The sequence below is a fragment of the Cardiocondyla obscurior genome, linkage group LG14, assembly GCF_019399895.1.
Source record: "Cardiocondyla obscurior isolate alpha-2009 linkage group LG14, Cobs3.1, whole genome shotgun sequence".
NCBI classification, from domain to species: domain Eukaryota; kingdom Metazoa; phylum Arthropoda; class Insecta; order Hymenoptera; family Formicidae; genus Cardiocondyla; species Cardiocondyla obscurior.
Genome location: NC_091877.1, coordinates 2641022 through 2668396, shown reverse-complemented (window position 1 = coordinate 2668396; position 27375 = coordinate 2641022). Strand labels below are relative to the sequence as shown.

At 38.1% G+C, this 27375-nt stretch overlaps 1 protein-coding gene and 1 long non-coding RNA gene across 2 annotated transcripts in view; one reads left to right on the top strand and one right to left on the bottom strand.

Moving 5' to 3' along the window:
* LOC139107973 (neurotrimin) overlaps nt 1-27375 on the top strand; it is a 131944-nt gene that overhangs the window by 8498 nt on the left and 96071 nt on the right. The gene's annotated exons all lie outside the window — the stretch shown is intronic.
* LOC139107979 (uncharacterized) lies at nt 11238-11845 on the bottom strand. Its single transcript, XR_011546596.1, has 3 exons — nt 11679-11845; nt 11500-11607; nt 11238-11328 (listed from the first exon to the last, which is right to left on the bottom strand). It is a non-coding gene; the product is annotated as an uncharacterized lncRNA (long non-coding RNA).

Genomic DNA, 27375 nt, shown 5'->3' with positions numbered 1-27375 from the left:
TAATGCATTTTTACTTATGCAACAAATACGCACACGACTCATAATGCAATATACTTCCCGAAGTAAGAATATTAAAAATATAATGGACCGGTAATAAACTTTTTCACTATTAATTAGAAACCTTCCAACGTGAGGAAAATAATTATGGAACTTTGCGGGACTCCGAGACTCGCTGTTATTTTGTTGACCCATGTCTCGCGTGGGTTTTGTCGGACATGTATCTCGTTGATCTTTCATCGTGTGAAAAGAACAGACGTAATTTTGGAAATACGTCGGGGAGAAGTGAACGGCGGAGGAGATAGCGGGAAGATTAATTGCGTGCGAAACTCGCTGATAGAATATCCTGTATCATTCTCTAAATATTTCATTCATGAATATCAGTAGTCGTTTATACGTTATTATTTTAATGTTAAATATACTGAAATTTGAATAGACGTTCGTTTAATATTCCGTGAATCGAATGAATACTTTAGACCGTGAATTTTATAAATAAACCACGGCAGCGTATTTTTCCAACAATATTAATAATATACATAAATACTACGGATTGTGGTACATTTTTAAATAAAAACATGCGCTTTTCTTGCTCGATAATGCGTGGCAAGTGAAATTTTCGATTTTTGCGAAATACAACAGCAGGTTTAGGCAGCAGTGCACATACAAGTGGATCGCCCGAAGGCTAAAATCGGCGCAATTTCATACGCGATCAAGTTCTCCAGTGGGAACGCTCTTTTTCGAGCAATTTCTTTTATATATTGAATTTGTATTTTCTGTGAAGTCATAGAATCTAAACGTATCGTATATTATTAACGAAGAAGATAAGTTTATTCTTAAAATTTATATTAATTAAAATTTTTATTGTTAAATTTAACAAAAATTTTTTTCTTTTAAATTTATATTCCTTTATATTCAAATTTATATTCAAACATCGAAGTAAATCTCGTGATTTTATTATAACTGTACATTTTGAAAAATAATAGAAAAAAAAAAGAGTCACGCAAAGTGAGTTTTATTAAATTTACATCAAACTGGAATTTTGAAAAAATAAATATTTTTACCAGAGAATAAATATTATTAAAAATTTAACAACAAGTTAAAAGTGGCCGATTAGCATTGATATTAATATTCTGTATTTCGATAACTGTAATATTAATAATCTTGATTAATTCAACGGCATATTTGAATAATCGATTGATGCTCTCGTCGACGCGTTCATACGTCCCGCGAATATAAATATAAGATTAAGTTTGCGATATAAGTTTGAAATAAACGCGACTAATGAGAAACAACGTGAACAAAAATGTTATACAGCGGCGGGCCGAGCCGACCCAATTTATTTACGGGGTATGAACAAGCAGCCGGGACTTTGTTGGCTGTACAATGTTCTCTGGTGGGTTGGTTTCATTGAACTATCAACGTTTCGAAAACGTCGCAGTACCTATACCCTAACTGTACCGTTGCCGATTTTCCGTGCCCCGCGGTAGATCAACACTCCCTATGATTGCTGCACGTTTTCTAACAAGCCCTAAGGGATAATGGCGATAGCATGTAACTGTTACACATTTCCTCTACTCCAGCATGTTTGGCGCGAATAAGATAAGTCCCGTAGTACGGGTTGCTTTCGTACCAAAAGCGTCTGCGACGTACCACGATTTCTCTAACGTTCCAATTAACGTGCAATAGAGACCGATCAATTTTATCCGAGAAGTACTTCACGCGCGCAGGTACGATAACTTAACGAGCAATTTGCGAGCACGGCTTTAATAAATGTTTCTCGTACGTTCGATAGCGCGCCCGAAGAATACCCGGGCTGCTGAAAGTAATAGCCAATCTGTGGAATGCAACCCGCGTCTATTTTCATATATTCATATGCCGGATGGTTTGAAACGGATGTACATTTCGTACATGCACGTATGTATAAGCAACGTTATATTGGTCTTTGTTGTATACGCAAATGGCAAACTCAAACACGACCTTTACATCTCATACATAACCGTTCTTCGTTCACGTTTGAAACTCGAAGTAGCCCGAGCCGCTCGATGAAGTCCGTGGAGATTGGTTCGTGTTTATGTTAATTAGCGATGTCGTGCTATACAGGTAATACTCATTCTCTAAAGCAATAAGCCGTACTGTTAATATTGAAAAGCACATTACATGAAGCAACCATCAACTTGTAATGCACGTGCCTTACCATTATTAAAGAGATAAAAAATGTTGAGAATTAAAAAAAGAAAAAAAAAATTACTTATAGCTTTTGGTATACGAGTACACGTGTATGCTTATCATTTAATTTTATATTTTTATTCTTCCTAACTCTTTTTTAAAAATTAATTCGTAAAGTAAAAAAAAAAAAAAAATAAAAAATGTACAAACAAAATATAGTAATTAGTAAACCACAAATTAAATTGTGAAAAGATCAAAGTAACCCTTTAAGGTTCACGAGCCGTAAGTACAATTAGAAAGAGAACTTGCATATTTTTTATCAATAGTGATTATCAATAAAGAGATAAACACCTGTAATGTATAAACATTATAGACCTCGTTACGTTTGGGCAACGCCGCAATTGAAACATTTTCGCAATAATCCTCTTAGTCCGACCTGGATTAAGCTTGAACCGACCTCGTGGCGGCTCTTCAGCGCGCTGTCAAATGCAAATACCGCGTGTTCCAACGTCGGCGCGGAATTGCCACGGCGTACAAGGAATCAGGTCAGCAAACAAATATACACATATGCACGTTTAATTTCTAAGGTCGGAATTTTTAACATTGTAATGGGTCAAGAAAATAATGCAAGAACCTCCGTAAATTATTCCGACGCGAAAAGTGCGATTTTTATTAAAAGAAATATTATTACTTGTTAATTGAATATCGTATTAAAGCTGCCTATCGCTCTGATAAATTCTAACATTCTCGAAGCAAGAAAAATGCATATTTTTATACGTTCCAAATTTATTGATCAATTAATTTATTTTTTTCTGTCGATCTCACCGTTTGGAATGTCAATCTGTCATCGAGTATGTCAGATTAGATATTAGTGTTTTTTCATCGAAATTTTCTCAAGATACAATGACGGTAGTATTATAAATCCATTGAGTAATCCGATTATCCGGATATTCTTGAAATCCGGTTTATATTGCTGCTGCTATTTTTAATTTATATTTCTGGTCTCGTTGCGCAAAGAGCAATATTTCTTTTTCGCAGCTTACGAAACGGCAGAGCGTTATCTAGATATCCCTGCAATTTGGTTTATATTTTATTATTTATCGCCTTTATTCGTCAAAGAAGAAACGGATATGTTTAAGCCGGTCGAACACTATCCCATTTTGTTCCGACAAAAATTGATATTCAACACTTCCAAACCACTCATCGAACGTCGATGACCGAGCCGTTTTTTTTCCCCCCCTTTTCAGGTAAACCAGTGAATCGCGAATTATGCTTTTCATACGCTGAACGAAACGTACAGCGCTTGTTTGAAATTTGCCATTATCGTTCCTGTTTTAAAGAAACTGTTAAATGTTTCAAATAAAGATGTTCAATATTATATATTTTCCGGAGTATTGCACGCTGATCTCAATAAACGCGGACACGTGCACGCAGTAAACAATAAGCTAAAACGGAGAAAATTATTTTTCCGGGTGTTACTTGTATACCAACGAGAGGAAATGAGGTGCAACATTATATCGCAATAGTAAACCTCGGATGAAACAAGAAGAAAAAAAAAAAAAAAAAAGAAAAATAATACAATACGCAGTGCAAAAGATGCACAGTGCATTCGCTAAGCGAGCAAGGATAACAACGAACACGTGCAGAGAGAAGGAACGAGAGCGATGTCGAGCGTGCTTAATAACGCTAATTGCTCGTCTCTTCCTTCTCAGCTAGCGTTGACTTTTACAATACACTCCTCCGTCCAGTATATAACAGCCCACTACGTATAACACGGGAATTTATGTGTATGCTAACGACCATGTATATTTAATTGTACGCGAAAGTCGGGCACACATTTGTACAGTGCGAAAGCTGCTGCAGAAATTGCTCGTTAAAGACGGCCAAATAATTTATTAAGTTCACAATTTTCTATTGTGGAAGAACGTACGTGATATATTTTTAATAGCATATAACGCATTCTCATGTATCTTTTTTTTTTCTTCTTATTTTACGCGTGTATATATATTTCGGAGCTTAAAATATGTGTTGCAAATTATGCGAAATTAAAAATAGAATTATATTATAATTTTCTCGCAAGTTATAAACCGAGCTTTATATATCGTTGGTCGCGCTACTTCTACGCTTTTCAAAAAAATTTTTTTTTTAATTTCTGCAAAACCGCGATAATAGAATAATTAAAAAAGCTGTACTCTCTTCTCCTTCTTTTTTTTCTTTCTTTGACATTTGCTACAAAGGCTGCTACCGGCACGATTTCATGATCCAGTTATCATTAAAGTAACGCAAACGCGGCTACTGAACGAAGGCACGTAATTAATCGGGTCGTTGTAAGCATAATTAAGTTTTCAGCGTTGTATTACGGCTATCTCATTCCATCTTTACAGTGCTTAACTGACGCGATAAGCGAGGGGGTAATATCAATTTCAAAATAAAACCACTACCCGAATGAAAATTGAGTCTAACCGTTATCTAATGATTAGCTAGTCAATCCGTGGTTTATCTCGTCCCTGTCTAGCAAAACTGTTCAGCACCGAGCGAGAAATTTAGATATCTAGCTTTTCGAGCTCGTTATTAATTAGTAATAAATGTCTCGCCACATGATCCGCGTAAAACAGTACCTAAACGGATACTTACTGCTAAGGAATATATTTAATCTGCGCGATTTAAGCATTAGTCGCAAGATCAGAATAGCTAAATGAAAATTTTCCCTCGGGGATAAATAATTGGAGCCTATTGTACCTACTGCAATTAAAATGAGCGGTACAGGGTGTTTTTATACTCTTTAATTTTGCATATTAACAGCTTATTATACGGTGTGTTTTTGAAAACAGTATTAACGAACGAAACCTATTGCATCTGCTGCTAAAACGATTAAAACGAGCAACGCACGGTGTTTTTATACTTTTTAATTTTGCATATTAACAGCATATTATTATATAGGGTGATAAGGTTTAATTAACATATTAAATCTTTTTTTTTTTTTCTTCTTTCGTACACGTTCATTGTAATATTTGCACATAATATCAATTTCAAATGTTCCCAGGAATGAGATGGAACATATATATGTAAGTAAAATTTGTACAAAGTAATATAAATGAAACTTTTTGAGGTAAATGATATTTCGTTTGACATAATATATTACACTCCGTTCAATTAAATCATATTAAAATAATATGCAAAGCAAGAATTCGAAATGAACAGTTACAATGTAATTAAATCAGTTATTGCACTTTATCAGAAATTACTTCCGCGGAAATATAATTTGTAATTGAAAATAAAATTAAATTCGTCATCGCGTCGTACATTATTTTATCTTTCTAACGTGTAAAACAATAAATTTGTTAATTAATAATTATTTTCATGGATTTTCTACGCCTATGATTCACGAGAATATATACGGTACTTACACTTTACAGAGTTAACTAAGATTAGTTTATTTAGATGCATATTAAAATATGCGATACGAATTAATTTCTAAAAAAAAAAAACGCCTATCAGAAATTAATCAAGGCGGTCACTCCGCAATTTTCTACGCACGCAGTGAAACCCGTCTTTCTGAAAGAGTATAATATTTAATGCTACAATGATAGTGGCGCGTATTTAATGAATTATTGTGTTCCAAATTGACGGTAACTTTTGTAATTGAATTGTGCCAATCGACCGACGTTGCACGCGCGTCGGTGCTCCAAGGAACAGGCCGTCGGAGTTATCTTGCAGCTGCGAGTTATCGCACGACTCATCGAGCCGTAGACAGCCTAATTAGATTTCAACCTCTCTCCCTCCCCTCCCCTCCTCTCCCTCTCACTCTCTCTCTCTCCGTCTCTCTAAACGACAACTAGACGCTGTATGCATTGCCTTGCAACAAGACGCATCAATGTTGCGCTCGGGTTTAAGGATTAGTTCACAGATTTCGCCGGGATCTGGACAATTTACATTCAGCGAGTTATATTAAACTTATAACAAGTATGTCCGACGCTCAGTCGCACGTAACTAAATTACTATAAGCGAATCCGGATAGTTTACTGTTCGCTGTAACGAATTTGCCTATCAGTATTGAGCAATACCGGCCACTTTGAAGCGTTATCGAAATCCTGTGAGCCAAAGTGTTTCGCTAACAACGAAATTATTCTCGGGAGATATGTACTTGTCGCGATAAATAAATAAGACACCTATCCGTCTTTATGTAATATCTGAGGGCGCAAGAAAACGGCAAATAGATACAAAACGACGTGGGGAGGGAAAGACATTTCTCTTACAACGTTATCTCTAGGGGCACGAACGTTTATTAAATTAGGTCCATTACTCGGCGTGAAGTTTCATGTTCTACCTCGCGTGCGTTCGTTATGCTCTATGCCGTAAAATGTTGCGGATATCTAAAGTTGTTATTAAAATAAGACAGACAGATTAAATATTATGAATTCGTGCGGCAAACAATTCTCGCTACTTTAAGTACTTTATTATAATTATTATTATGTTATTCCATATCATTCAAAGTCGCGATCGCAAATCCGTCGCCGCTGATACGGTTGCGCGATGGCTTTTAATACATTTCCCGCACGTAACGGTAAAGTCTTTCCTTTATTCGGTTCGCGCAAAGGTTACGTTTTTCGTCAATTGATTAGCGTTACTCGCAACAGGTATAATGTGTTGTCCTGCCGACGTGTCCACATCCGTGTGATAGGCTCGCTTTGTTGCGCCAGTGATTACCGCGAGTGAAATTGCGAAATGTACTACATCGCCTATGCGCGCTGTTCATTAGTAATGAATCTGGTTTGCCCTGTAAAACTGATTTAATTAGCGGGCTATGGTCGAATCAGCGGTTTTCTCTGTCGCGGCGCGTTACACGCAACGGATGGATCTGCGTGAATGTAAACGAGCAACTAACAATTTTGCAACGCACTTTAATGTTTCACGTTCGCGCGAAAAAAAAAAAAAACAAATCGGGCCGATTTGCAGGTGAAGCGCAGCATCTCGGGGTTAAAACGACGTGCGATATAAAATGCAAAGGGTGCTTCTTGCCCCTTATCGAAAGCGGAAAATTTATGTATGGACAACGCGAGCCGTCTGTGTCTTTTCGAAACAAAAATACATCTTATTGTAAAGGCAAGTCTTGTATGTTGCTCAATTCCCTAGTGGCGGATCGTATATGTCTGCGACCTGTTGCATTATAGTTACGGTATTCTTTTTTTTACATCATAGACGCCGTAACGCGGCATGAAAGCTACGCGGAATTTTTCGCGAAAAGAGCCTCTCTCTTTTTTTTTTCCACATTTATATTACAAACCTGGACGCCAAGTGGTAATAATAAAAATTCAATTACAAAAAAAGCTTCCTTCGATATTAATTAATAATTTAATCAAACGAACGGTCATGTACCGTTTTTATAACAGAGTAATTTATTAACATTCATACATTCGCGTCATACATAGCTGGGATGTATTGCGAGCGCATCTCCAGATGAAATGCGCGGCTATTTGTGTGCGATGCACTGCGGTTGAGTGCATTGCGAGAACCGCAAACTTTCCGCAAACACGGTGACTACACAGCCATACATTTTCAAGCAGAAAGGGGCAAAACTAATTTCGAATAATTATTCATTATTTTAATTCAAGCCGACTGATTTTAATTATAAGACTGACAAGAAACTGACGAACTTCTAATTACTTCGAAAGCAGGTAATCCGATCCGCGGGGGGCGCGAGAAGTATGAGAGAGCAGAGCGGTGGGCTGTCATGACCGACTCCGGAAAGATATTTCTTAGGCAGCGTGAAAAAAAAATTAAAAATAAAAAAAAAATTAAAAAAAAAAAAGAAAGAAAGAAAACAAACTGTGGAACGGTTACAGTTGCACGTGGCGTTTCAACCTCCCGAGGCAAAATTATGCGGATAGGCGGTGCAAAGGTCAAAGAATTAAACTTGGCAGAATTCCATTTCTTCCTCGCTGAACTTTGCCAGATTTGTACGATTGTATCTCTTAATATCCTACATTAAAACTTTTAACCTGTCACATCTTTATTGCTTTTGTCATATAAATTGTCGTCTTGTAATATACTTCCTCGATAACGCTTTTGACTTTGGACTTCTTGAAATTTACATGCGTTCAATTTACGGTTACAATTCTTTACCTTTAAGTCTTTCGGTATTAAAGAGGCGCAATGAACGAATAATTATATTCATAATTGTAAATTACAGGTTCGATAACAGAATTACTTTATGGACTTTTGTTATACTTAGTTTGCTCCCGGTTTATTTATCTTTATTAAGAAATAAGGCAGTGCAAAGTTATTTCGGGGAAAACAGATTAAGGAAACTCGTTAGTTGCGAATTACGCGTTGAACGATTTCGATTTGAACGAGTGCAAGAATGTCGGGCGCGGGTAGGCCCCACGGTTCGTCGTAGTTAGAATCTCGAAATAACAGCATTCGAGGTAAGAACGGTGTAGAAGCGCCGTAACATTGTGAACAGAGGTATCCGAGGAAGCGGCTGAGATCGGTGGAGAGTCAAGAACTTTCGAGCAAGAAAACGTATAAAGAAGTTTCAAAGAGGAAAACTCGAAAGGATCGCATCGATGGTTCGTGGGACGTTCTAATAGAAGTAGGCGAAAACGCGCGCGGACGAAACTCGGATAGAAATCGAGTAAAAAGGTCAATAGAGAAAAGTGAAACAGAAAAATAGCGTAGACAAGCATCGAAGGAGTTCTGAAATGTCGATTCTACTAGAGTTACGATGATACGCCGTGACACCGACAGTTTTTGTGCCTTTCTGAATTTTTATGAGCGTCCGATGCAAAAAAAAAAAAATATAAAAATAAAAAAAAAAGATTAGACGAATAATTTTTCTACATGCCACGCGTAGATAACGTGCCTAGCATTTTGCGCTCGCACGACGGAGCTGAGATTTTAAAGATTGAGGAAGCGTACGGTAATCCCGCGAACGGTACATCTCACTTACGCGTTTTACGTATAATTACTGTTGTTGTGCAATAACCATTTGCGCGTAACGCGCGAGGTTAACTTATCCAGGATTAAAACGAAAACGAACTAATACGGGCGCTGCATATGACTACCCCTCGAAACAACACTCGCAACGATCGTTGGAAACAACAGCCTGAAGTATTTACAGCGGCCCCAGGATTGCAGCGCCTGCAAATGCTTTTCAACCAACTTGCTAAGCACTCGATGTCGAATAACGAACTGCGAATCGATATGAAGAAACACGCTGGCGCACGAATGGAACAGTCGCGAAAGTACGACGAGTCATGACGTCGTTTGCATGCCACTGAATCTTTCTTTTATAACGCGCCTGATATTGAACTAGAGAGATATCCCGCCTCCCATAAAAAGCATACTTCGCGAGAGGATTTATGTAGGCTAGCGATTTGAATCTTACGTCCGCGTATAAAATATTTTTTTTTCAGCTCGTAACAGTCATCTTATTTAAAACAATTTTATAAAAGCGCAAAGGATAAAATTATCCGGGACATTAAACGATATGAAATGCAGAAGTGAAAGACAAAGTGGCGTAAAGCAAAAAGCGAGAGTTTTACGCGGAACCGTCTCACAAAGTCGATCTGTGCGTTGCAGGAATTGCAAGATCTCAACTTTTACTTGAAACGAACCAACGCAACTTTGAAGTTATGCAGTCGATTATGAAATTCTCGTGATGCATCTATTCGGGTATAACACCCGCGGAAACGTGTTTCCAACTTCTTCTGCATTCCATAAAATTATTTAACCGAATCAAAGAATTTAACTTTTACGGCATTTTATAGCCCGGGAAAATAATTTGCATTATGATATTAAAAGGGACTTTAGATTTTTACTAAGTCTCACGTACAATCGAAGAGGGAGTTTTATATTTTTTAATTTTCTAGCACGTGGTACTTCTTTCATAATTGACGTCTAATCTAAATTAAACTGAAGCTGGGTCAGAGTCTAAAGCAGTGAGTTTAAATATATAACTAACCTAACTTATATATAACTCCAGTCTAATTCAAATTCAATTTCTAACTTGGTTTAGACTTAATATCCCGATGGACTTTGGTACAAGGATCGATATCTCGCAAGATGGGATACCTAATAATACTACTTTTCATGGAAGCTATATACAATTATCAAAAATTGCTTTTCAATTAGTTTTATATAACTTACGCAATAATCGATATTAATTAAAATTGTGACGTAAATATTATAAGTTGCTTCGCTATTGCGCGATCGAGTTTTTGTTATTACATATTTTTATTTTATTACAAATTTTAATTATTATTTTTTCGCCTGTGACAATGTTTTCCCCATAAAAGCGCTGGAAATGTAAAAAAAAACCATGCGACTCACCGGTTGATGCGCAGCAGCAGAGTTGACGATACAGCAGGTGACTGTAACAGAAAATTAAAAAATATCAATTGCAGAGATGCTAAAAATATCCACTGTTTAGAAAAAAATTATGCGTCTTTAATTCTTTATTTAAATAAATAAAAATAAAATAATTTGTTAACAAAGCGACAAAGCTAGCGATGTAAAAAAGAATTAATATTCACCTAAAAGATGCTCTGCCGGCGCAAGATGCTCGTTCCGAGCCTGCTCTTCCACTCAGATGGGACGTGTCGAGTCCTCCTTCCGCGCACAAGTCACTCGCGAACATCCCGACCGTGATTTTATAACCGCGAAAATTACTTATCACTTTCGCGCGTTCCATGTTTGACACTCGCGATTAAAAGAAAGTCGTATTTCAAAAAAAACCGCCCGAATACTATACGAGACTTCCGAAACGACCGACGAACCGGCCGCGGTTCGTATAATTTCTCATATCGGCGTGCGAGCAGAATTTCTTTTTCGAATTTTTATCGAAGCAAAACTCTTTGTTTCGCTTAAATAAAAATTCAAAGAAATGCTGAGCTGTAAAAATATCAAGTTAAATTACATAGAGTTGTGTGTAAGTTATATTGATATATCAATATTTAGAATTAGTAGTTTAATCTTTTTTAATTAGCATTATTTTATTTTGTATTTTATTACCGAACTATCCGCCTATTATTATTTTAGATTATTAATTTATTTTACGCTTAATTTGTTCGCTTGCAATGTATATTTCCCACCCGAATTGCTTAAAATTAAAAAAGAAAAAAAGCATGCGACCAACTTGACTTTATGCGCAGCAGCGGAGTTCATCTGTAACAAAAAAATATAAAACATAAAATGTAGAGATATACAAACATTCAATTAAAAAAAAAAAAAAAAAACTTAACGCGTTTCTAATTAATATTCCGAATAAATAATTAAAAATAAAGTATTCTATTACAAAAAGCTATTAGTTTTGTGTTGAGAAAAAAAGATATTTACCCTGGGGATTGCTCCGCTGGTGCACGATGCCTTTCCGAGGCCTCCTCCTCCTCTCAGTATGTCAGGCTTCCTCTCAGAGTATTTAACCTTCGTCCTCGCATTGATTATCTGGAACAAGACCGGATAATTAATTAAAATTCTACGCGACTGTACAACGCTTCTGAAACAGAAAAACGTACCAATTGCAGCTCGATGATACAACATCAGTTACAACGATGCGTTAGATTCTCCTCCGGATCTCCATCTGAAACAAAAAAAAGTCACATTTGATTAGCAATATAATTTTAATAATTCCAATAATTATATAGACCGTTCGCCCATTGCTACGAGGTCGCATCTGCGAATTACTTCCCGACGTAACATTAAATAACTCACGACGACTGCATTTACCTGTGTAAGTTATCTTTCGACGTGTTTCTACCCGGCTAACTTTGCACTTAACGTGGTCTAAGGTGATGACCGCTACGCGTATGTACACAGCCCGCGCCGCGACCTACGTACGCACCTACGTCGCACGTGCCACGATCAGGTTCTTACTGCGCAAAGGAATTTACGGCGAATATCACGCTAAATAATCCCGTTCGATGTACGACGAATCATTAACGGGTGAATACATCGCGATTCTCGTAACTCAAGTCCCGCCACCGAGCCTCTACTGACCAACGACTAATTTTCGATATTACGATACACGACGAAGGCATAAGTAAGGATATAACTTACTTTAAGAAAAAAGACGTAACCTCAGGTGCTTTCCGCGCAACAAGAATGGGGAGAAGAAGGTAGGCCGTGCCGGGAGGTTATCATTGAGCGCAAATGCGTATCACTTACGGCACGTAACAGAGCGCGGTTCATGCGTATGTACGTATCACTAGACTGCTGGAGAATGATAGAGCGAGAGAGAACCTAGCTCCCCGCACCTCCCCACCCACACGTAGGCCCGTGCTTACCCCCACTCCTACCTCTTCGGCCGTCTTTTTCTCTCGCTCTTATCTCTACACACTTTAACGCGTTATACATATAATATTTTATATGCTGAATATTATGTTAAATATTGTATCGTGCATTTTTAAGCAGCGGATAAGTTTCGATACTCGTCAGTTAGATTAATCTCTATAAAATTACTTTAAAAAAAAAGATACAAAAATGTGCCAAGTATAGGCGCGCGTAAAGCGGATTTCGTAAAGACATTGATGAGAAACCGTATACCGTCGTTTTACTTGGCGAATACCGGCACCAAAAGCTTCTGGCGAAGGAATACAACGAGCGAACCGTCTCACATTCTTTCCGAGGCTTGTATATCGAGCGAACGCGGTCTCCGTTCGTTGGAGCGTATCCGTTGAAATTCCCCGATGCGCGCCTCCTTCCCTTTTTACTAGAAAAATCGGACGCTTGTCGATTTATCGCCGACATATACCTTCCTAAACGAAGACGTTTGGGGAAACATTCGCGGTTCGTTGCGTACAAAACATTCAACGATGAGCACACAATACGACGCGTGCAACAAGAAATCAATGCTCGAGTAGTGGTCGTTCACATGTATTCTATTAACGAATTCGCAAGTACATTGGAAATATAATCTAAGATTTTTTTATGAACAAACAAATGTTCAAAAATTAAGTACAAATTGCCTTTGAAATATTTGCACAAAAGATTAGTTAATATATTATTTTTTATTTTCACGATACTAATACGTTCAATTTTTAACCAAAACTATTTTTCAATTAAAAACAATGATTTCTACAAATTTGTTATCTAATCTCAAGTCTTTTCTGTTAAAAAGAAAAAAAGAAAAAAAAGAGTAAAAGCAGGATCATATGAACAATGTACGTGAAAAATAATAGAGCAAGTATTCATTTATAAATATCGCGCAACAATCAATCAAAATCATCTAAAGCAAAGGCGAAGAGCGAAAAATTAAGTGTCTAACCATGAGATCGATGCGCCATTCTTGACATTTATAAATAGTCCTTAGGTATACAACGTTTATAGCACCCTTAAAAGCTCTCGGCATACATCTATTGACTTGCCAAACGAAAGGACTCTCGAGGATCCTCCATTTTGTTTATTCTATTGCGAGAATTTGGGGGAGCAAACATTAAAACACTCTCTCTTTTCATCAGTATAAACTTTCGCATTACGAGATTACGCAAAGATAAATTTCGAGTAAATCTCTACTACAGGAACTTTATTGTTAATTTTATAAGCACGGTCAAAGTACGCGACAGCATCTTATTGAAAAGCATAATAATATTAAATTTATAAGAGAAGCCAACCTGCTTTATAACGGCTTTCTTTTTTTTTTCTCTTTCTTTTTTATTTTAGAGATAGATTTACGTTGAATTTATTTTGTGTCGGCAAATCGCCACACGCCATAGACATTTTCAAAAGTGTTATTACAGGCGAATTCCAGATGCTACCCTCGCGGATCGATAAAGCAATACATGTCTAGTCGCTGCAACAATAGCGGACTTCTGCACGTCAGTTTAAGATTTAGACCCATACGCCCGGATAAACATCGCTATACACGTTCGGCAGACACCGTTGTGAAAAAAAAAGAAGGATAAAGAAAAAAAAGGAAAAAGACGAAGGAGACCGGTAACGACTGCATTTTCTCGTTGTATTTGTCGGCAGGACGCGACACTGTCGATCGAAGTTTAGGATGCCGCTACGTTTTCTTCAAAATATATTGTCCTCGGAAAAGGACCATCGACATCCGGCTTTAATCGCTCGTAAGAAATGGAAATGCGCGCAAAGAGTGAGGAAAAATCATTGAAACAAGGAAGTCCGTAATATCTAGCTGCCGGTAGTTGGAAAAGATCGAGCGCGATTATCGGAAGCGCGAGCAGAGAAACAAGCATATTCGGAAAGTATTATTTTTATCTCGAAGAGTGAACCAGCCATGAGATAATATTTTATTTACAAAGGAAATTCTATAATAATTTTTTTACGACAAACATATATATACATATATGTGCATATATATATTTTTTAAATATTATATTTTATATTAGTACGTTATGCGTTTAAATCAATTGTAAAATATGGATTTCAATTATTAATGTACCATTAGCGGTTCAATGCTATTTCTCCAACGACAGAATGCAATCCATCAGAGGATTAACCTAGCTGTCCGACCGGGAAAAGAATCTCAGGAGCGAGAAAAAAAAAAAATAAAAAAAGGAAAGCGACTGAAACCGTACTGTAAATCTATGTCAGCTGCCGGGAAGGAAATGGCGAGGCGCGACAAGATTGCACGTTAAAACAATACAAATTATCATGCACTTCTGCCAGCTGCATAAATCCGGCGGGGCCCCTGGCGGTTTTAAAAGGAATGCCACTTGCAGGAATTACGCCGCGGCAAAAGAGTATCACACGTGAAACACACCGTGACGCATATTTCTAAATAGAATCAGGCCGATTTCAGGTAGCAGCGCGAGACGACTAACTCCCGCGAGTATTAAGTCTGCCTTTTCGAAACGAGTGCTCGCGTTGTTGCAGCCGTATAGTATATCTGCAGCCGCTTTTCCAGGTGGATTACCAAAGTCTTATGCTCTTATCTCGACGAAAACGGAGCGCGGAAGACGCGAAAGAGATTTCTACGCTGATCGAAAGTACAAGCGACTTCCATCTCGAGACGCCCTCGTTACTCCTCCGTTTCAAAATGTCTCGCGTTAGATGGTCAACCAATAGTCACCGAAAGTCCGAGGATAGATAAGTAGTAGTGGACGTAAAAGGGCCAGGCGTGAAATCGGGTTTGACTCGAAATTTAATGGCCTCGGCCGACATTTATCTGGCGAGACAGTCCGAATACGGATTTTCTATGAATACTTAGAGATATTCTATCTTTCTTTGGCGCAGCTTGGTGACAGAACAAAAGAGATCATTAAATCATTAAAAGCTCGACTCCGAAATAAGATAATTCGTATGAAAATTTACAGATGTTTACAGACATTGCTCGATTTATTTGTATTTTATTCCATTAGTTGAAATAGAAATAAAATTTCAGCCAGATGCATATATGTTGCAGGATTATAAAAGAAAATTAAAACTGTTAAGAAATATAAACTAATTAAATTTTTTTTTTTTTTTCTTTCCAGAAATATGCAAAAAGGTATATTAAGCGAAATATGTACACGAGTTTAGGCAAAGCTCAACCGTGCATTAATCTGCAACGGTGATTCAAAACGACAATATCATCAAGTTGCGCGGTATCAAAGTTTGTACCCGTGCGAAGTTGAACACCGACGTGCGCGGTTGGATTCTGAATCGTGGTGCTGTATCTACGAGCCATTCTGAAGGCGTATTTAGGAGATAAAACAAGCCAATTTCGGGGTAATGATACGGAAGACCATGGTCGTTGGATAATTTGTATTGTTCTTCGGGACAGCTCGTTTATTATAGACGACTACAGCGGACGTTGCACTTGCTTTTATGTAGGTACGATCCTAGCGTAAACATTGGTATGTCGGAAATTTTATTGCGGCATACTCGTCTGATTTCGGTAAAATCGCGTTCTTCCACAATTTAATATCCGAAGAAAAATTCCAAAATAAAATAAACCTCTCTTAGAAGAGAGAAAAAAAGAATTCTTTTAACTTGTAAAAAAAAATATAAATTTTTCCATCAATGAAGTACTTATAATAATTTGTACATTAATATTTACATGAAAAAAATTTCCTAAGCACTTAAAACTTTAGATACAGATATGATTCAAGCATTCTCTATAATCGATGTTCTTACATAAAATCTTTTACATTAAAAATGCGCAAGATTTTTTGTTCGTTTACCGTCGGGAAAAATATTAAAAAAAAAAAGAAAAAGAAATCTTGTGCCGAACTCTTTCTATAGAAATATAATGCCACAGGCCAAGCTGCAAGTTGCACCGTCGACTTTATTCCGAGCGACCGTCGACGTTCAAAGAAAGCCTCGAAAAAGAATTTCCGTATACATAGATGTATTTTGCTTTTTTCATCCGATGCACATTTTTATATCTCCATCTTTTTACAATGTAAGATTTTCTATCTCCGGAAGAAAATAATGCATCTTTCTTTTCTTTCTTCGTACATTTTTTTAAGTATATTTATTTTATTATTGAAACCGGAGTTTAAGATTTTTGTCCGAGTTATAGAGATATACATATATGTACACAGGAAAGCTAATGTTGTTATCCAATTAACCGATATTGAATAGGAATTATCGCAAAACTTTTTTCATATAAATATTCGGATTCGTAGAAAATTTTGTCTGCGTTAAAACCGTTTCAAATTATTACCGTCTTTAAATTTACGTAAAACAGTCTTTAAAAAATGTATGGCGCATCTTTTGTATTGATTTAGGGCATATTGTATACAATGTATACATATACTAACTCTATGATCACTTTCGGGACATGTGGGGTTGATATTTTTCAGTATAAAAAAAAAAAACTCCATTTGAAATCACGGGACACGTAGCTCAACGGGGAAAAAACAAGTTGCTCGCAATAGTCGAAAAGTTTTTTGACACATTCATCAATATCGCAAAACAATGCCAGCATCTAGAAATAATTTGGTAACAATACCGTGAAATTAAACAAAACCGGAGATGCACTACAACATGTTACGGCATCCACGTCAAATTACATTGGTTCTCTTCGATCCTTATACCTTTTGTTACCTCCTGACACAGTGACGTCTGAACAAAAACACATTTAGCGAAAAGTTCCTCTCCCTTTCGTTTCTTTCAACCCTTGTTTCGAGTCACGCTGAAAATTCCCCAAAACGAGAAACGGGCGAACGTTACGTTCGGCGGTCATTGTAATGGAAGAATTAGAGTGTCGACTCTTCGTTATTCCGAAACTTTTTATCCGCCCGACCGAAGTGCGTTCGATTTAATTTCTTTTTTTTTCTCTTTTTATGTTTTTTTTTTTTCTTCTTTCTTTCTGACCTACCATCGTATTGTCGCTGTTGGGGAGAGGAGACGCCGAGGAAACGGGAACCTTGCTGTGTAGCGCGGGGACACATCGGGGATGCGAACAGGAGCGAGAGAATATTTCGATACCAGCTCGAGCGTAAAAATAGAAATAAAACCGAGGGAAATTGCGTACGCGTGTCCGCGAGTAGAGGCAGATGGTATTGGCCGAAACTCGACGATACGCGAAGCAGGCTTCGGTGATCATGCAGTTGGTAATTAAATCAAACGTACAATGTGCGCCGTACGTACGAGCTATAATCCATTACGAAACGCGGCATCGATTTATCGGTCGTCAAGCTGCGTATTACAGATTTGTCGATCGATCGGCAGTGTCGTTAAAAAAAATACGACAGAAATCACGACGTGAGTCGGGGTAACGTCGCACTTGACAGTCAGCAATCAACATTCTTCCGCGCTATTTTTTTTTTTTCTTTTTTTTTTACTACAAAAGCTTTTCTTGTCTCTATAATTAAATGACACTTACAATTTACGCTTTACATAAGAATTAAAAATAAATTTAAAAAAATGTATATAAAAATATGAACGCGATTTTTTTTTATATTTCTTCGTATCGTTCGTACCTCTGTATTTTTAACTCGGACTGACGCACACGGTCGAATAAAAATAATCCGAAATGTATAACGCTGTCGCGAATTAATTCTTTCCATTAGCTATTAGCAAATTATACCTAGGACTCTTTTGTGCATTTAGAAAACAAATGTAAAGGAAATTCATCTATTATATATTGTTTGCATTTAATTGAGAGACAAAGTTCAGTAGACTTACAGATAATAGGCAAATTTCGATGCATACGTTACCCAACAGCTGCTACATCGTGATCCTAAAGCAATTAGTTCAATAACATGGTACACCATGACTATCCTCGCCACTGGCAAATCGAATTTCTCTACAAGCTAACGCTGTCGATAACGTTATATTGTACCATGTATTCTAACTGTATAAAGTAGCAAAGGTAGTCGCGATTCAAATCGCAATAATGTATATAATTTCCATTTGTCATCTACCGTTATTATTCTAATTGCCGCGTACCGATCTAATTAAACGTTTATTATATTTTACATAATAAAAATCTCAAATAAATATACGCATTATTGTCTTTACACCTACACCTCTCATTTAATCTCACGCTAAGAGATATCTTTATTAACAGCCGTTTAAATCACTGCTATTTTTCCGCCCCCCCCCTCCCCGCTTTAAAAATAACGTTAGGCGTTGTAACAAATGTTTCTAATTCGTTTGCGCTGCAAGTATTAAGTATTGGACTCCGCTGTGTTACGTGGACAATACGTGACGGACCCACGATCACAGTATCTCTTCAACCTACTTTTCAACCATACCATAGTAAATTTACCCGCCCAACAGCGAATCCGTGCACGCTTCATCGCGCACTTGGCAGCTACGGTATTTTATTTTCTCACGTCCTTGTGCTGCTTGTTTCGTGGCCATACTATGTGATACTGACCTCTTTCGGACACGGTATTGTTATTTAAGTTTTACACCTACATCCGCACAAGCAGGTCGAAAGTGACGCGAGCAATTTGTTTTCTCTATTATTTATAGACGTACGTTACACGGAGCTTCCACCAAGCTTGTATCAAATTAATCACGGGGGAGGAAAAAAAAAAAAAATACAATTCAGAACGAGATATTTTCCTCGCGGGTTCTTTCTCTCTTTTTTTTTTTTTTTTTAATTAATTCTTAATCACGCGAATTATTTGTATAGAATTTATTAGCGGCATTAGCACCACTTATAAGGTTTTAAAACTATTTATTCCCTTTAAAAATTGGTTCGATGATTCGTGAAGGAATTACGGCGAGAAAAATAAATTTCCGTAGCAATTACTATTCTCTTTGGGATGTTACCTGCCAGCGTGTAACATACGAGCGTGTTTCTTTGCATTTACGATATATTTTCCCGGCGACTTTCGAAGGTTTCGATTTTCCACTCCCGCAGTAGTATACGTGTTGGAAAGTTTTATCGCCTTTCAATACACGTAGCCTCTCATCGACATACTCAAAGAAAGTGATTTTAGACTTGTCCCTATCCCGATACTATCTTACAAGTTCTTCCCGTGAACGTATTTCTTCTGGCAATAAGTTCATGATCATGCGATAGACAAAATTGATTGTCCGGCTATTTTTCAAAAGCTACTTTTTCCTCGCGAAACACTACCCTCAATATCTTTGAGATAACGTTAAAATAATTAAAATTATAATGTAATAAAATGCTTTTGAGTTTCGGTAATGTAATATAATATAACGTACAATATCAAACGTACATTATTATACATTGAATAAAACGAGCAATCGAACGAGCAAAAGTTTAATAAAAAAAAAAAAATCTGTTTCACATTCCTAAGATAAATTTTATCTCGATAATTAATTATAATGAATGATCCTGAATTTATAAATTATCTGAACATGTTAATGTATACCCTACTTCGCGAAAAAAAAAACCAATGCCATGTGTATGGAAGAGACGCAGAGAAGTAAGGATAAAAGTTAAGCTCTCATACATAAATTCAATGATAGAGTCTCCGGATAAAATTCTTTGTGTCAAAGGCGGCTTCCAAGTTCTCTGTTTGTTTGCTAGCCGTGAAAGCTCTCTTTCTCCCTTTTCCTACTGACCGTTCCGGTGAGAGAAAACATGAAGTGCGATGCTCTTATATCGGTAGATCGACCTAACCCTATCTTGTAACGTCAATATCAATTTACCGTGGATCCGCGAACTCCCGCAGCGCGTAGCGATCTTCGCGCTTATATCGATTCTTGTAAAAGAAGTCGAAGCCGAACGACGGAGCCGCGAGCTCGCGAAAATCCAACGTTAGCTGTCTATCCGGGCAAACATTATTACGTTTCCGCGCAGAAATCCGACCATCACGCGGCGGTTTACCGTCTCGTTATTACTAGATACGTTTAACCCTTCATTCACGATGATCTGACGACTTAAGGCCAATATCGAGTTATTAGGTATTCATATGGCACATACGGTATGTGCCAAACGGAATATTGAAGACCCTGGCGAAGCTTCAAGATAGGTATCAATTACGTGTTCATGGGTTTTATCAGGGAGGATTTAATCGCACAGCAAGTACCCGATATTGATCGAAAGTGATACGAAGATAATGGCAGACAAGAAAGATCGCCACTTTCAACAGACCTGAGAGGGATTAATGAGAAATCAATACCGATTGTCTCACGCTACCCTTCTCAAATAGCTGGTTCGCTCAAATATCATTTATTTTTAACTTCGTCATACGCGACGATTTAATTGCATTTATACGCGCAAAGCCCTGTAAATATAATTTTTTCTATCCGCGCTGTTTTTTATATATTTATAGATCGACGATACTTAAATATTACAGTAATATAAATCAGCCAAGAATTCAAATACAGAAATCCTGAAAACAAATCGATCACCGTCGAGAAAGTATTCGGACACGAAATCATCGTATGTGACAATTATCCGACGGAGGAAGCCTCAAACGCGGTGGTCCACCGATGCGACATTTCACACGTGGGTCTAAAACCAACGGCAAACGAGAATTACATCCGCATCGTGTCTCAAATAAAGTCCTCGTGGCGAGACCGGCGCGACGCGAACACCCGACGCTGTATGCGAAGTTATAAATTAATACAGATTACGCCGTGGCATTATCCGCCCGCGATCTGAAACCGCGCACGAAACCGTAGAACGCGGCGTCATCCGTTTTGTTTCTTGTGCGGTCGCGCGGATTAAACTTTTACGTGTTGCGTGCGTTACGCGACGCCCCCTCTCCCCCCCGTCGTGTCCTGTATTTCTTTAATTATTTCGCAGTTTCCTTCGTGAAAACGCAATTATTTGCCAGTTCCAATAAAGGGACGCGATAATGTTGATGTAACGCGCGATGAGCGAGATTTATTCACCCAGTTTTTCGAGGGTGCGTAATTAACGCGGACTATCGGTGTAGGATTTGCCTCGACGTTAAAGATAACGTTGGTAAATTTGAGCAAAAACAACGCGATGCCCCGTAACTTCTCTTATAAAAATATAAATGTGCCATTTTTTCTTCAAATTCCAAGCGGAAAAAAAATGTGAAATATTCCTCGACTACGTTCTCGCGCAAGAAATGCACATTCGCTTAATTATTTTTAGACAATAAAGTTTATAATCTTTGCAAGTAGATGACTCGCGTAACGCATGAGAGCGACTTTATTACTTCGGCTCTAATATGATTTACGTGGAACGCGAATTTTTTGCATTCCGTAAATACGTAGCGTGATTCTCGCGTTATTTGGACTAATGCAACTGCAGCAGCACGCCCGTAAGTTATGCACATTATAGAGTAGCCATTCCTTGCCAGTTTAATAATAAGTTTTCCCTGTAATAATTTCGCAATTTATATTTAGCAGCGCAAGGAAAACGAGAATTAAAGTTATATCGACTTGGAGGAAAAATGTAAGAAAAGTCCGAGGGGAAGTGAGGAGAAAAAAAATGACGATAGCTCACTACGGCTCGATGTATTCTTAAAATACACAATAGTTGTTCTCGACATAATATTGCCCTGCGTATTTCGAGAAATAAATAATATCTTCATTAATCATCGTATTATACAGCACGCGATGTTCGTGACTACCGGATGTTGCAAAAGTAATTAGTTGCAGACGCTACAGCAATATTCTAATAAGAAAGCGGAGACAGAGGATTAATGGGTATAACGTAATTGCCAATTTTCAGAAAATTGCTCGAAGATTTATATACCCCGAATCTTTGTACTTTCGTGCGGAGGAGGAGGAGTAGAAGGGGGGAGGTCAAAAATCACATATTAATCATCTTCTACAATGCGAGTAATGAGTCAGCTTTGCCATTCGCGAAAAGGATTTAATATTAACCACCTCTCTGTAAGTCGTTTAGCAATTAGCTGATATTTCGCGTGATACAATTTTCTCTCCCTGCATAAAGTAATAATTGCAGTAAATTTGTGTATAAATGGCCAGCATCACGTGTAAGGTCATCGATTTTGCGTTCGTGCGCAAAGAGAAATCTAGAACAGTATACCACCCACGAATGCACTTCGATATGCCCTTTCCGTATGGGGAGGGGAAGGAGGTAGAAGGGAGAGGAGGGTTAAACGACGAGCATTAGCGTAAAGCGCAGCGCGAATAACCTCCATCCAAGTAGCACTCGACGCCCGCCCTTCGCACGTAACCCTATCTCTAAGAGGCAACGAACGAGCCTTTCAAATCACCCGAGCCTGGCCGCCTTATCTGGTGAATTATATAATAACGAGTAACGTCGTCTCGCGAGCTATTTTTTTTTTTCCCCGGGACGAAACGGCTTTCCGTCGAAACAATGCGGATGCTGATATCCCTACCTCGTCCCTATAATCCGAGGTCCTCGCGCTGCGACGACGGCGACGGGAATGAATTCTGCGGCATTTATAATGGAGATCCGGACGCGTGCGGCGTCGCCGTGCTTTCCGCCGTTTTCCGAGGGAAAAGACTGCAGCTTTGGAGGCTGCGACGTAATAATCGTAAGCCCGGCTTGTCGTCCGCGACGCTATGTCAGTAGTAAAAAGAACGTTTTACCGAGCGTAACGGTTACCTCGAAAGCAACCAAGCAACGCCGTGAATACGTCAGGGTCGCATCCAGATTACGCCTTCAAGGCGTTGAGTGGATCTTTCGTTGTTATTCTTTCCCGATGCCGCCGGCGGTGAATGTATACGAGTTAAATTGTGTCAGAAATGCAACGAAGTAACTCGAAAGGGCTGTAACTCCGTCACGTAAAACAGCTTTTACGGTTGACCGCGGATTTACGTAAAAGATTGACGATCGACGACGAATAGCGGCCGAGAGACGATCAATGAGATATAATATCCGGGCAATATTTTTTAAATTAATTTTTCCAAATTTTTACTAGAAATATCAATCGACAATTTTACGAAGCGTTATCACTTAAAGATATATAGAACGCGCTTCGAAAAGATTAATTACAGATAAAACAATTAAATGTAAATTAAGTACTGCAGTTTGAAAACTTTATGAAGTAGTAAAAGCGTCGCCCTTTCTACGCGCGTGTTTCCATCGAACAAGATGGTCGGTAATAAAATACTTTATAGAAGGTAGTAGTTGCTTTAAGAAGTAAGTAATGCTGCCACCCAACGTGCGAAGGCTTTGCGACTTCAGTTTTAAGACGGTGTAGAGTTTTCGCGTTATTTTGTTTTACGATGACATTGACGATAAAGATAACATAAAAGTATAGATCGATACGGAAATATACAGGTAGTAAAAATGTAATTTTGCGAATAAAAAATTTCGCGAAAGAGTAGAAATAACAATAATTCCTATTGCGCCATTTCCATTATGCATCTGCGTCAATTGACTTAATTTAATAAAATCTTTTCTTTTTCTTTTTTAATATCAGAAGATACCTTCTTGATACTATATTCCATTTAATATCGCCAGCTCAAAACGTATAATAATAAAAAAAATAAATAAAAAATAAAAAAATTGTAATCAACGTTTTTTCGATTAATGATAAAATTTGATTACATCTTTGCACGAGAGTTGAAATTAGAAATGGAATAGTAGATTTATATTCAAAGTTTTTCGACGATGAGATGTCCCGTTGTACGAGCAGATCAAACTCGCTTTTAAAAATAAAAAGCTCAAGTCTCGACGTGAAATTCATTCAAGTCGGAATCGCGCGTCTCTACTGTGATTAAACGACTCTGCGGCGAAACCTCGTTGTACCCGGCGAGAAAATTTTGAATGCGTATACTCTTCCGTAATCCTACCACCGAGCAGCCACTATCGTCGTCGTCGCCGACGCCGTTGTTGTTGTTATATTTCCCAAACACATACACAGATATAACACTACCTAGTTTGTTAGTTCTTCGAGATCGTTAAGCAGCGTATCCCCTAGAGGTTTACTCGATTATTATCCGACAAACCTGTATATATGTAACATTCAAGTAACTCGATATAACTCAATGTAAGTTATTATAACATATGCGTTTGATACCGCGCGCGGTAATTCTACCTTTGCTTTTAGTTGAATAAATATAGCCGCAGTTACATTAACTCCGCTAATTACTTTTTAGACATAGCTCTTTATTTTATTCGCCGCGCAAGATACGTTTAGAATTTTCGCGTCAGATGCAGTATCGATACTTTCGAGTATCACACGTTGCGTACTGACGCAATAAAATAAAATTACATTTCAATTATATAATAAAAAAAAATGTACAAATGTACATATTATATTGTATAACCTTACGTCGACTTCTTGGTTCTTTGCAATATATTTTTCTTTTTACTTTTTTTTTTTTTTTTACTGCTTGTAGAAAAATATTAATATTGCTCACGGGCATATCCACTTCAATATGCATACGGACACGTAAAATATTGTTAGTTAGTTCTGTCAGGATCCATTTACTAATGCATTTCCCGAGGTTATTCTACCAGGTGGTATTCTCTACGCAAGCTTACACGCATAACCTTCGTCTTGCGACTACAAACTAAAATTCCCGTTATTTCGAAATCCCATCGTTAGATTCCGAGCTACACAATTTCGCTGAAAGTACCATCGGGCAGCCAAACGGGTGGGTTGTGTAAATAGCGGCTTAATTATACGGACGCCTGTACTCTGCAAAGCAAATCAGGGGTACGAAGACAGGTAACTCTGTCTGAGCCAGAACAATCCCGCCGTATCTGTGTTAGCGTGAATTTTACATATTCGTCAAGCTTTATTTGTAGCAGCGCGCGAGAATTTACGGTGCTTCCGCGCACCCGCGCGCGATATCGTCACGGCGACATTCTTTTCTTTACAGTATTGCGCAACACATTTTTGCAACATTTGGTTTATGCACGGCGTACGTTTTAATTTTAATAATATCTCACGAGATGAAGAGGTAGACGAAATAGATAACCCTGCGCACGTACACGCGAACGCGAAATCAATAGTTGTGTATGCGCCCGTGTGCATACACAGCCTCACGTACATGTATTGTCAAGCGTTTCCCAGGGATTACCAGAGTTTCACTTCCAACCCAAGATGCTCCCCGAGCGCGGCAGCCAACTATTAACTGCATCTAATTACAAGGGTTGATGCAACATAGATGCCTAATTAATGGCTGCGAGATTTACGCGCAGATGCGCGTGAGAGTTTAGGCCGTTTTGCATAAGACGTTTCGATGATGAATGCCTTTCATATCGTTTCTGAACCGACGCATTTGCCTGGCAGTTAATTTCCGTGGGTGCGTTACGTCGCCTCGCGTACCGACGAGAGATCTTTCGGCAATTATGGAAAAATAATGAACGCGTGGACCGGTGTAACGGACACCTTAGCGATGCGCGGCACGACAGGATGTAGGAACGGTGTCCTTCTAGATGGTCGCGACCCTAATCGTTCGGTCGCGACCACGAGAGACGCTTCTCGAGATAGCGTCGTTCCGAGTAAGCACCTCGTTACGGAACGCCGAACGGGGGAGGAGTGTAAAAGTCGGAGAACATAAAAACTATCTAGATAGCTCGACGTTTTCGCGTGAAATTTAAAAACGAACTCGCGTCAGAGGAGATCAAGAGGTTTGTATCATTAAAACTCGATCTCCCGGCGCGTCACCGGGACGCGGCGCGCATCTCGCAACACATCGCGAAGAGTTAACAAAACGAGAAAGCCGCTACCGGGGATAAAAGTTTCCGCGCTCAATTTATCGCGCCTAAGTAGCATCGTTTACGAAACTTGAATCCGCGTCGGAATCCGCGTTTCCTTCGCCCCCCCCCCTACCTTCCGCCTCGTCGTTCTCACCAATTCATTCTGTCTTGTCTCCCTACGCGCCATCCGTTTTATTTGCATTCTATATAATCCTTCCAGATTTCTGACGAAACTGGTTCAAACTACTGAGTAATATGCAGCGCCGCGAAATTCATCTAACACGGATCACTTCTTTCCTGAGAGAACTTTGTGCAAACGTGTCGTTCGCCGGGATGTTCAATCGTTCGTTCTGCCCGTAGAACTCTTGAAATTAATAGTAATCCCGGTGAAAATGTACAGCTAATATTTTCCACGTAGATTATTAATTCGTCAAAGATTACGACAAAGATTTTTTTAAGAATTAGAAAAATTTATTTTATTATTTAATAATAATTTTCGTATAGTAATAAAAAAAAAGTTTAGCTAAGACAAAAGTTAAGTAAAAAATGTAAATATTTTTTATTCATAACGATGCAACATCCTGCAAACATTACTTACGCGACATCGCCCACATTTCACGATGCGCGAAATTGCCAGTAACGAAGGATAAGCCAGCATATTTGCATTATCGATAATCAATCGCGAATTTATTGAACTACCTGTCAGGGCAATCAAGCAGGGTTGCTCAATCAGTTGTGAAACAATTGTTGGCTTTATAAAGAAGTGATAATATAGATGGTTTTTTATGTTATATTAGTCATTTTTTTTTTTTATTATTTTACTGTGATATTAATTATTTGTTTTGTATTTAATTATACATTGGTTTCTACCTAATTATACTCTCATTATTAGTTATTAATGACTTTAGTTTAATTAAATATTTACATAAATAAAATCCACCGTATGAATATTTTCCATTACGAGGAGGTTGATAAATTAATAAATATTGATCATTAACATACGTACACACGTACGTGTATGCAAGCAAAAAAATACGCACATATTTCGCTACGTTAAAGTCAGCAACTTAAAGCCTTATTGCTTGGAGCCACCGAGATCAAATTGAGTTTCTAAATTAAGTGCCTCGCGTCGGAACAAAAGAAAATAAATTCTGGTATCGCGTATATAGTATACCGCGTATTTCGCCGCAGCGAGAAAGTTTTACCTCATAAGCCGCGGCTTTGTTCGCGAGCGTGTATTAGTCTATAAAAACGACGCGAAAGAGGCG